Source organism: Crocuta crocuta, unplaced genomic scaffold (assembly GCF_008692635.1).
Source record: "Crocuta crocuta isolate KB4526 unplaced genomic scaffold, BGI_CrCroc_1.0 scaffold27, whole genome shotgun sequence".
Taxonomy (NCBI): domain Eukaryota; kingdom Metazoa; phylum Chordata; class Mammalia; order Carnivora; family Hyaenidae; genus Crocuta; species Crocuta crocuta.
In genome coordinates this window covers 4,941,649-4,949,138 of record NW_027532250.1, presented here as the reverse complement: position 1 = coordinate 4,949,138, position 7,490 = coordinate 4,941,649, and the positions used below count along the sequence as shown (strand labels likewise).

Here is a 7,490-nt window from a genome sequence, read left to right as displayed (position 1 = left end):
TTTTTTTTTTTTTTTTTTTTTTTTTTTTTTTAAAAAAAAATTTTTTTTTTTTTTTTTTTTTTTTTTGGAGAAAGTTGCCAGGAAAACATCCACAATAGAAGTACTTAAAAATTTCTCTCAGGGAATCTGGCTCTTTCAGCCAACATTCTCATTTGGGAATGGGCTCACAGTTCCAATATATAACATCCATATAATTTAACCTCATAAATTTCTTTTTTTCACAGTGATGTAATGGGGGGACTGACCTGGAGTTTGTAAACGTTCCCTGCTCACTGCATTCCCTCGGGCAACATAACATTCTAGACAGTGTTTTATGTGCCCTGATTAAAATATAACGTATTCTTGCATTTCCTGTGGACTGACCTGTTAGTACTCTAAGCGGAATATGTAAGGAACACGGACGTGTTTTCAAATGGGTAACAGTGCACGATGTGAGGTGGTGGGGTTTTTTTTCTTTGTCTTTTTTAAACAATGATCTTATTTTCACTGTAGACCACAGTCCCCTGGGCACCCGCTCCACAGGAAAAGTTGTGTGCTCTGGTTTAGCTTTTGAGTCTGGCACCGCACTCCGATAAACAAACAGGAATACTTGTTTGTCACTTCAGTTTGAATGCTGGGGCACATACCGCGGACTGCTGTCCTGTGGCAGAGGAGGGAAGGGCTTGGACAAGTTAGTGGCCAGTCCCCCAAGATAAAACAGTAGCAATGGAAACTTACAACATTCTTTATGAAAAGAAAAAAGAATTAATTAAAATAAGGGCAAGGGTTTCCTATCATTCCTGCATCATGAAAACAGCTGTGACACATAACCACTCAGCAAAGCCATTTGTGGGTTGAGATGTTTTAATTTTCTATGGGAGGAACATGGAGGAAAAATAAAAGACAGTTCCTGCTCCCAGAGGAGCAGAGGGGAATGTGTGCGGTGAGGACTCGAACATGAAACTTTGCTGGCAGACACTGCTGCTGCCTGCAGCCCTTTCAGGGCACAAACCTCATTCCGGGAATAACCTGAAAGAGACATGGATATGACGTAAGGGAAGGAGGGCTGATTAGATCAGACGGATTCGTGGAAGATATGTTCATGAATGGAGTACTTGTATTTGAGAGTCATTATTTTATTCATTCGGCAGATATGTATTAATTTCTGTTATTTTCAAGACCTTGTGCTGTGTGCCAGGACTGTGAGGATTAAGAAGGTATGGCCTCTGTCTTCACGGGTTAGTGATAAAGTGCCCAGAACAAAGCCAGCGAGTGTTAACTGGATGGACGGATGGACGGATGGACGGACAGACGGACGGTCTGCTGGATGAAGACCATCTATGAGTCACTAAGAATTCAAGCTCATTTCTGTTTGTGTGTGTGTTTGCTTCTGGGTCTAACTGTTGATCTATCACGATTTTATCCCAGGCAGCCCCTGGCAGTTCCATCAGGGATAGATGATCTCTTCCAATGAACCATTCCTGGACGCAGGACCCTTCTTGTCTGCACATCCTAGCCCCTATTCAGCATTTAGGGCAATAACTTTCTATAAAGGTTTTTAGATTTGCCTCTGGTTAGCAGCTATGCTAGATCCTTTTCACGGCTCACCATAAACTTTTCTCTGTTTTGTTCTCTGAACAATAATACTCAAGGCTTGTGAATATTTACTGAGTGTCTGCTCCATGCCAGGCACTGCCCCAGATCCTTTACATGTACCTGACTCCATTTAGCTTTCCTCTCAACCAACGAGGTAGGCACACTGCTCATATCCCCATTTTCCAGATATGAAAACTGAGGCACAGAGCTGTTAAGTAATGTGCTCCTATAGCAAATATATACAGCGCAACTAGAATTTAACCCCAGGGGTGTTTGATTCCAAGGGCACACTCAGCACCTCTAGAAGGCAAATTTTTAATGAATCATGTAGCTGATGATAAATTATACCTTATCTGCGTGTCTCAACTGAGCCTCAGCCTTGGTATCTATAGGTACAGAGACCTAAGGGGTGGGATTGGGCCAGGTCTATCTCTGAGACTCTTCCTTCCTTTTCACACATGGCGGTCACAGTGGTCACCTGGCAGCGTCTGACTTAGCAATGCTGGCAGAAGAAAGCACTCCTTCAGAGAACCCCCAGCAAATGCTTCAGGGTTTACACTGGCCCACGGGGGTTTGCATGGCCTTCTCCGAACCAATCACTAGCTTCTCATTGTCCCGCCTTCCTCATGTAGGTATCCAGGGCTGCAAGAGCCAGGAGCAACTAGTGGCAAATTGCCAAAGCAAAATCAAGGTGATATTACCAAAGGAACGGAGAAGGGATACCAGGCCGACAGAGTCAACAGCCTTATACTATATTCTCTGAAGGGTTACAACCCATGGCCTTGAACTCAGATAAAAATTCAGATCGAGGCTGTTATTTACTTTCTGTCTGACCTCAGAGAAGCTGTTAACCTTCTAAGCACTGGGTTTTCAGTTTTGAAAATAATTATCCTAATACCATATGGGGTTGCCGGGGGGGGGGGATTATATGGATTGAGTATACAGTGTGCTTCGTGCATATGTGGCACATAGTAAGTGCTCAATAAATGTTAATGTGATGATTATGGAGGTGACAGCCAACAGTTTGAGGACTACCAGAATAGTGCCTTTGGAGACGATCCTGCTTTGGGCACACTGTATAAGAAACAGGTTTACGCAAAGTAGAGTGGGAAGTGAGATGGAGCCCCTGGATTGAAGGAACCACATTGTAAGTCTCGCTCACCGTAGCTTCCTTTTGGTTAAGGCCAAAAGTTCTTGGCAACTTCCACTTCCTTTCAGGTGTTGATTTATTTATTAATTAGGCAAAATTGGAATTGACGAGCCTGAAATGAGAAAGATGCTCATGGTTTAAAAAAAAAAATGTTTTCGTACATCGGAATGAAGGATGTGGCGAGGTTGAACGGGAGAAAAATGAGTACGTCAAAGTCAGCCAGAGTCGTGTTGGCTTCGCTCTTTCGCCTCTTTCCCGGGGTAAGAAAGGTGGTCAGATAGGGGCATTCAGTGGTGGAAAAAGTGAGACTTCGTCTGCTTTCCTTTCCTGTATTTGGGACTGGTTCAGAGACTAGCTGGTGGGATGGCGACTTGCTTTCTTGCGGAAAAACCGACATAGCAACGCAGACTGTGCATTCGAGGTTCAGAGAAGCCTTTCTCTTATTCACCTGCATTGTGGGGTGCCTAGCCTGCTGACACAGGCGAAGGAATCGCTGTGTTTACGTGTATGCGTGATGCTCTACCAGCAGCATACGTTTGCTCGCGGCTGAGTTATATGTGTATCCGAGGCTATGGGTCCTGGCTGCCGTTGATTTAGTCCAGGGCATATATAATGTCCTGTAGAAACCATTCCTGCTTAGTAGCTCCTCACTTATTGTGTTCTACAAGCTGCTGGCAAAGGTAATTATACTTAATAGGAGCCACCTTTGATTTAAAGCTGCAGAGGTGAGTAATTAGACTGAGCGGCAAGCATGGCGGAGGGGGGAGTGCACCCTTTGTTTGGGGACTTTCGTTCGCCGCTGGGATTGCTTCCAAGGGCAGTGTTCCTCGGCCCGTATTTGTCACCCAGATTGTCTTACAAAGGTCCCAGCGGACCTGGGAGAGAGCGTCGAAGGTGGTATGCGGGGTGCTGATTTCCTGGCCCTCACCTCCCCAGCTTCGGCTGCCCTGGCTCGGGTGCTCGCCTCCGGGGCGGGGGGGGATGCGGGGGGACCCAGTATCTCAGCATTGGCCTGCTCACTGGTTTCTCGTTAATCGCCTTCACCGACGGGACCCATCCTTCCCACCGGACCGCCGGGCCTGAGACGCCTCATCCCACAGCCTCTGGAGGGAGAAGTCTGGGTCTGCCTGGGGCACCTGCGGCAACAACGAAACCATCCCAGCCCCTGAATCCTCTGATGATTTCACGTGAGATGATTTAGTGTCTGTAAGATTTCATTTCAGTCCTGTGTATGGCTGTGATTACATGCAGAGATTGGCTATCTATAGACATGTGTGTATATGTGTGTGTATACGTATATATCTATACATATATTTTTTATGGCGAGTTTAGTTCGGTTGAAAGAAAAGAATATCCATGTGAGCTGTCCCTCGTCGGAGTTTCTGAGGTGCAGCCCCCGAGCGGGGTGTGTCTGCCGGGCAGAGACAGCCTGCTCTGTGCGGAAAGTCTCACCGAAGGAGTCCCAACACGGCTGAGCCGTAGTGGTTTCTGGAGGGTCCCCGGGCTGCCAGATGCTTTCACAGAGTCCAGAGGATATCGGGAAAATCCCCTCCCCTGACCTCGCCCCTGCTCTTAGGATCGAGTCATGGCCTAAAACTTTCAGACTCACAGTGCGGTCTGGGGGTCGCGGCCTTGGCGTCTCCTGGGAACTTCCCGGACACTTGGAAACCCTCGGGCCCCGCCCCAGCCCTGCTGACTCAGAGGCAGCCTTTTAACAAGATGCCCGGGGGGTGTGAGCGCATTGTGTGTGAGCAGAATTCATTCGCCCACGGGCCCCCTGAAAGGCTGGCTCCAGCGCACCTTTCTGGCAGGATATCCTCACATGGTCTCCTCCCGCCTGTGCGCCCCTGTGCTCCTTTGTGCTCCCCTGTGCTCCCCCAGGCCCCTCATGCTCTCCTGTGCCCCCCTGTGCTCCTCCGTGACCCTCGTGCTCCCCAGGGCTCCTCCATGCTCCCTGTGTTCCTCCATTCTCCTCCGTGCTCCCCTGTGCTCCTCCGTGATCTCTGTCCTCCCCCGTGTTCCCCCATGCTCCTCGATGCTCCCCCGTGCTCCTCGATGCTCCCCCGTGCTCCCCCGTGCCCCCGTGCTCCTCGGTGCTCCCTCGTGCTCCCCGGTGCTCCCCCGTGCTCCCCCGTGCTCTGGATTCCTCCTGTTCTACTTGCTGCCCAGCCCTTCCCTCTGCTCAGTTCAGCCAACACCTCCCGTAGTTCAGGTCTCCATGGGAGTATCACCTGCTCAGGGAAACGGTGATGCCTTAGATGATATCAAGCTCCGCCCCCCCCGCCCTGCCCCCAGTATTGGCCAGAAAGTACCGTGCACCTCTGCTTTGTTCTTTTCAGCATTGCCATTTTCCCATTCTTGGCTTCCTTGATTCTCCTCCATCTCTCCGTGCTCCCCACCCCCAGTCCGAGACAGTAAGTTCCGTGAAGGCAGAGGCTGGCTGTATCATCCTGGTGTTCTGAGGCCCCATCACTGCATCCAGAAGCTCAAAAAGTACTTGTCCACTAAGCAGATGCACCTTCTCCGGCATATTCTCTTGAGGACTATGAGAGGCATGTGACTTGCTACTCAGTCTATCTCCTGGGAATTGTCAGAACATTCTAGAACTGCCTTCTGTTGAGTCATTTCCAGGTGATGAAGCAACAGAATTGCTACTTGTTAAACATCATCCACATATTGAGCATCATCCTACTTAATACATCTTACCAATTGTATGAATGAATAAATGGATGAACTGTGGCTTAAAGCAGTGATTTCAGATTAAACAGCCAGGAGGTAGCGGGACAGGAAAATATACTCCACCTTTAACTCCAGCACCAAGGAGTCTGATGGCATGCCCTGTCTTGGGTTGGCCATCGGCGTGGTGCTCTAAGAGGTGCCGAGTTCCCTGTTCTGCCTGTTCGAATAAATCTTTATTGGACACGCCTGTGTGTAAGCACTGTCCTAGGCTGGAAGATACAGTGAATACAATGTATCAGGTCCCTCCTCTCATGGGGCAGAGCCACCATACATTTAAGGTGCACCATGGTGTATAAGGTCTAAATAGAAAAATCAAGCATGGGAAAGGGTAGATGAGAGGGGGCTCTTGTATTATAGGCCTTTGCCTCCTTCACTGCTGTATCCCCAGCAATTAGCTTGAGATCTGGCACATCATAGGTGCTCAATTAACCCCAGTTGTTGACTGACTAACAGATGGAATTAGGACTTTCCAAAGGGCGCTGAGCACCAGCTGTGTTGTATGTGGCTACAAAATAAGGCAGAGAAGATGGGCCCCCTCAGCGATTGGAGTTTCTGACTCTGTTGTCCAGATTCAGTGCCCTTTAAGGCACTATTACAAGGGTGTCTGGTTAGAATCATCAGAATCACCCCTAGAACTTAACAACAATGGCAAAAAAAACCCACGAGTGCTAAGCTTCTTTCTTGGATGAATTTTAGCATCACGATTTCCAGAAGTGGAAGTCAGCATATGTTTTTAAAAATAGCCTCCTGGTTGAGTCTGAGCTGCATAGAACGTTGAGAAGCAGTGTTCCAACCAAATGAAATGATAACACATTTGTTGAGTGCCTACTGTGTGCCAGACAAGGCACTTGGTGGCCAACTGACCTCATTGAGAGAGAAGATGTGATAACAAGGACAGAAACCACAACCGATGTTAATTGAGTAACTGCTTTGTGCCAGGTGGTGTGCTAAGTAAGCACTGAATGTATTTCACCTGTTTTTGGTTTTCACAACCATCCTATGAGATAAGTTCTTCTGTGTCTCACTCGCTGTTACGGGAATTTCAGAGAAGGTTCAAATAAATATCATATATGTGATTGTGAGGAGGTTGCTAAGTTATGACCCATGAGTCAGATTCAGCCACCAACTGTTTTTGTAGGATTTGTGAGCTAGAATGACTTTGACATTTTTAAATATTTAGGGGAGGGGGGAAATGTGGAAATTTGTTTTCTCTTACGTTTCCTAAGTACCTACATAATATCCTTGATATTGTCTCTTAGCCTTCAAAGCCTAAAATATTTACTATTTGGCTCTTTATAGGAAAAGCGATGCATAAGACAGTTGCATGCAAGATAATTTTTGGTGGTAGAATCACGCATTTTTTAACAGTTATGGTTTTAATTTTCTGTGTATTATACAACTAAAGTGTAACGGGTACATTAAAACCATGGTTTTGTGAGTATTATTGCTGAATCCGATGTAAAGAAGATAAATGAATCCATTTGAAATCAACTTTGAAAAAAATGAAGTAAATAATAACACAGGTAGTATGAGGAAAAACAAAAATCAAGAAGATGATTTGAAAAAAAAAAAAAGAAAAGGAGACACACGGACTTAAAGGCCAGGAAGTGGGGTGAGTAGGGAAAGGGTAAAATAATGAAAGTAATTTCACTTGGATAAGAAAAACATAGAAGGCCAGCAATGACTATAGCTCTTTCCATTTTTAATATTCTGTGAGCTTGAGTTCCTTAGAACCCTTGTTTTTCAGGACTTTTGATCTCTCGAGGTCTCTTCCAGGCTCTGATTCTATGAAGTTTCCTCAGGAGATACTGATACAAGCTGGGGGTTGTCCAGGATTCGTTATAGCTCAAGGCACAGTCTTCCTGTGTTTTCCCTTCTGCTGACTTAGAAAGACAGATGTGCGAACCTCCGATGGGTTCAGAGGTTTGGTGGGGAAATCTCAGAGGCTCTCCAGTTCAGCCAGCAGTGGAAAAGGGGGGAAGAGAAATTTGGTAATTACTGTTGCTATTTCGAGACACAGATAGCA

The 7,490-nt window shown here is 46.7% G+C and overlaps 1 long non-coding RNA gene across 1 annotated transcript; it reads right to left on the bottom strand.

The window, feature by feature from the left end:
* Positions 1 to 837: 837 nt before the first annotated feature.
* On the bottom strand, positions 838 to 5,294 carry LOC144243350 (uncharacterized). The gene is made up of 3 exons (XR_013338632.1): positions 5,045 to 5,294; positions 2,738 to 2,837; positions 838 to 1,008 (listed from the first exon to the last, which is right to left on the bottom strand). It is a non-coding gene; the product is annotated as an uncharacterized LOC144243350 (long non-coding RNA).
* Between the last annotated feature and the right edge of the window lie 2,196 nt (positions 5,295 to 7,490).